Source organism: Curcuma longa, unplaced genomic scaffold, assembly GCF_044706935.1.
Source record: "Curcuma longa cultivar G26 ecotype Majalengka, Jawa Barat unplaced genomic scaffold, ITB_CL_G26_1.1 contig_24815, whole genome shotgun sequence".
NCBI lineage: Eukaryota > Viridiplantae > Streptophyta > Magnoliopsida > Zingiberales > Zingiberaceae > Curcuma > Curcuma longa.
In genome coordinates, this window is record NW_027432544.1 from 1 (window position 1) to 4,512 (window position 4,512).

The 4,512-nt window shown below is 41.8% G+C and overlaps 1 pseudogene; it reads left to right on the forward strand.

Annotated features, from left to right (window-relative positions):
- The first annotated feature begins 2,194 nt into the window (after window positions 1-2,194).
- LOC141818440 (amino acid permease 3-like) lies at window positions 2,195-3,987 on the forward strand (annotated as a pseudogene).
- Window positions 3,988-4,512: the final 525 nt, after the last annotated feature.

The window sequence follows — 4,512 nt, forward strand, 5'->3', positions numbered from 1 at the left end:
CTCCGCATTTTAAATAATACTAGTTTGGATCCAGAAATACAATTCAATTAAAAAATATTCATAACGCCCCACCCATATATCCATATTTGACTCTTCCGTCCATGGTACCGTGGTAGGACATCCAGATTGTCACCCAGACATCTACGATTCAATAAGTTCATAGTTTGCATAATCGTGATATGAATCATAGGTCTGAAAGTACTAAATTACTCCATGATCATTTAGAATAGTCTTTTGCGATGGAGTCAGAGTAGAATCATTGAGATCGCTTAAGATCGATAAAATTGGTACGATCTGACATTAAAAATGATTTTACATTTTTTTTTGTTAGAGTTTGTTTTATTGACTTTTAAACTAGATCATCTTGATTAAATATATATTTATATCAATTTTTTTTATCTATTATTAGTTGAATGTGTATTTATATGAATTATTTTTGTGTTGAATAGTTGTTGTCGTTGGATCTATTAATTATTATTAAAAAGTATACAATATTTGATTTTGTAAATTAAGGAAACATTCTTGAGGTTGAATGTGATTATTATTATTGTGTTAATTCTTGAGGTTGAATGTTATTATTATTATTGTGTTAGTGAAAATTTTATACTCTTTCATTTTATGATAATTACGGTGCTAGAATATTAGTTAAATTATTAATTAATTTAAATTTATACAGATAATTATATCTGTAATATATATAAAATTATTAATCTATTTATATATAAATAATTTTTAATTATTTTTTAATTATTAATTAGGTACTATGATAATATTTAATCATAAAATTTCAAGAATTTTTGATAAGATCATAAGATTCTACAATCCATCCTACCGAATTAAAATTATTTAAATTTGATTAAAATATAATAAAAAAATACTTTAATACTATTATAGCAATTAACTCAATTAACTATTATACATGCAACAATTTATCTAAATTGACTTATCGTTGGAGCTTTAGAATAATTTATCCAAAAATAATTATATACATTGTAGCAATTGCATATAATAATTGTAATATATATTTTTTTTAAAATGAGACTAACAAAAATAAAGGACATTTTTTTTATTTTTGCATAGTGATATTTATAAACAACTTATAAAAATTAATCAATAGAAAAGAAAAACTTTGGAGTTAACATCATGGAGTTAGCTTTTGGGCTTTCCCTCGGATGAAACTTCCACAATTCTTGAGGAGTTGTAAGACTGATGTCTTTCCTTCCGAACATTTAGATGATATATTTGACCTCTACATAGTGCAAGAAAGCTTTTGTAATTAGTGAAATCATCAAAACCGAGCAAATAACAATGATTCATTTTGACATGAATGATAATCAAGTATTTGAAGAATCATTAGAATTTTCTAACACACTAAACATGCTGTTTGTCATTCAGTCTTACAGATATAGAAAGATGATAGAGTGATATAATAAACAATGGTCCAATCCAGGTTATTACATCATGCTTTAATAAAGACAAACTAAACAATGAATAAAAGATGACACCAAAAAAATATATAATAAAAGCAAAAAGTAGAAAATCTTGGGGTACCAAGATTCACATAGTTCCTCTGATTGAAAGAAAATTGAGCAACTGAATGAATTTAGAGACACAATCCTTATGGGGACAATCTGATGGTGCAGCTAGGTAATAAAATGGATAAGATACATACCCAGTCCAAACGCATCTTCATCTGAAGTTTTCAGTGAGCCACAGATCGAACATTGGAGATTTAGTAATGTAAATTCAGCATTACTAATGAAAGCTTAAGACATCAAATCACACTGTTTGATATAATGAAATCTTAAGCAGAGCCGGCCCTGGGCCAGGGCAATCAGGGAGACAGTCCAGGCTCATAAATTAATAGGGCCTAATTAAGGGTTAAGGAGAACGTCCTTCTCCTGTCGCTAAGGCAGAGGGATAGGATTAAGGAGCATATTTTCACAGGGATAAATTTCAATTATAGCCCAGGTAAATTATATGAAAGAGAGGATGCAAGTGAAAAAAATAAAAAAGTAATAATAATTTTTCGTTAAACCATTTCAGCCCGGACACAGGTATAATCGGGCTCCGGCATTGCTTCCGACTCGCTTTCTGCTTGGTGCTTAGAAGGTTCCCTCGTTCTCTGGAGAGCAGAAAGTCTGATCTTCGATTTGTGTTTTTTGTGACAAGGAAGATGAGTGAGGATTTCGCTCCCATGAACGTCTCGCTCGAGCGCGGCAACGGGCACCAGGCCATCAATGGCGGCAGCAAGACCTACGATGACGACGGGCGACCCAAGCGCACTGGTAGGCACCTCTATTGTTCTTGTTCTTCCCTCAAAATTGGATCTTTGCTTGGCGTACAGAGTCAAAATTTAATTTTTATTTTATTGATGTCAGGGACGCTGTGGACCGCGAGTGCGCACATCGTGACGGCGGTGATCGGTTCTGGAGTGCTGTCGCTGGCTTGGGCCATCGCCCAGCTCGGCTGGGTCGCCGGCCCCGTCGTCATGCTCCTCTTCTCCATCGTCACTTACTACACCTCGACTCTGCTCGCTGACTGCTACCGCTCCGGCGATCCCTCCGGGAAGCGCAACTACAACTACATGGACGCGGTTCAGTCCTACCTTGGTGAGTTCGGCCTCCTCACCGCCTCTTCCAGCGATCGCCGACGACGCTAACCTTTTTCTCTTTGACTTATGCAACAGGTGGGTTTAAAGTCAAGGCCTGTGGCCTCATCCAGTACGCCAACCTCTTCGCCATTGCCATCGGATACACCATCGCCGCGTCCATTAGCATGCTGTGAGTCGAGCGCCGAAATGACGACTTCTGGATACAAATTTCTTCCTCTTTCCATGTTTTTCATTGCTTCGGTTCCATTTCCATGAAACAGGGCCATCAGGAGGTCGAATTGCTTCCACGAGAAAGGCCACAAGAACCCATGCCACGCCTCGAGCACTCCTTACATGATCATCTTCGGAGTCGTGGAGATCTTCCTGTCCCAAATCCCCGACTTCGATCAGATTTGGTGGCTCTCCATCGTCGCCGCCGTCATGTCCTTCACCTACTCCTCCACCGGTCTCGGCCTCGGCATCGCGCAAGTCGTCGGTACGCGTCGCCACCAAAATCACAATCATTTAACGATCTCATCTCCTCTGCTTTAATTTGCTTTTCGAACAGAGAACAGAGGTTTCAAAGGGAGCCTCACCGGCGTCAGCGTCGGTGTTATCTCGCGTACCCAAAAGATGTGGCACAGCCTCCAGGCCTTCGGCGACATCGCCTTCGCCTACTCGTTCTCCCTCGTCCTCATTGAAATCCAGGACACCATTAAAGCGCCGCCGCCGTCGGAGGCGAAGGTGATGAAGAAGGCGACGATGGTGAGCATCATCACGACCACGGTCTTCTACGTGCTGTGCGGGTGCATGGGCTACGCGGCCTTCGGCGACGAGGCGCCCAGCAACCTACTAACGGGCTTCGGCTTCTACGACCCCTTCTGGCTCCTCGACGTCGCCAACGCCGCCATCGTCGTCCACCTCGTCGGAGAGTACCAGGTCGTCTGCCAGCCTCTGTTCGCCTTCGTCGAGAACTGGGCGTCCACCAAATGGCCTGAGTCCGGGTTCGTCACGCGGGAGATCTCTTTGCCGGTGACGCCGGCGAAGCGGTACCGGTTGAGGCTGTTCAGAATGGTCTGGAGGACGACGTTCGTGGTGGTGACGACCGTGATCTCAATGCTGCTGCCGTTCTTCAACGACGTGGTGGGGCTGCTGGGCGCGCTCGGCTTCTGGCCCCTCAGGTGTACTTCCCGGTGGAAATGTACATAGTGCAGAAGAGGATCCCGAGGTGGAGCACGCAGTGGGTGTGCCTGCAATTGCTGAGCATGGCCTGCCTGGTGATCACCGTCGCAGCGACCGTCGGCTCCGTCGCCGGGATCGTGACCGACCTGCAAGTCTACCGGCCATTTAAGACCAGCTATTAATTACTTAATTAATTAAGTGAAGAAGTATTGACTGAGTATTGTTCAGCGTTGCAAATCTAAGTAGGCAATTGATAGGCGGATTTAAGAGAAGAGAATGGGAATAAAATCTATTTTTATTCTTAATAATAATCTATTCCTCTCCGATTATCGCTAAACTCATTTCCATTACTCAATGGGCGCAGCTTTTTTTCCTCCCGCCGCGATTCTTCCTTTCTTCTTCTCCACTCGCGAGCCTCCCTTCCTCTTGGCCGCCCTTTTTCTTCTCCCCCGTTCATCTAAGCTCCCCCCATCTTCCTCCTCTTCTTCTTTTCTCTGCTCCTCCTGAGTAAATCCGACCACGGTTCGGAATCGACGGTTCGACGGTTCGGAACCGCCGGTTCGACGGTTCATGGCAAGTCGACCCTTAACCTTAACCGCCCAAGATGGTTACGGTTCACGGTTCGGAACCGCCGGTTCACGGTTCGATTCACGGTTCGCGACAGTTTGAGATTATTATATTAAAAATTTTAAAATTTAAAATTTATATAAAAGAAATATTGAAAAAAAAGAGAAAAA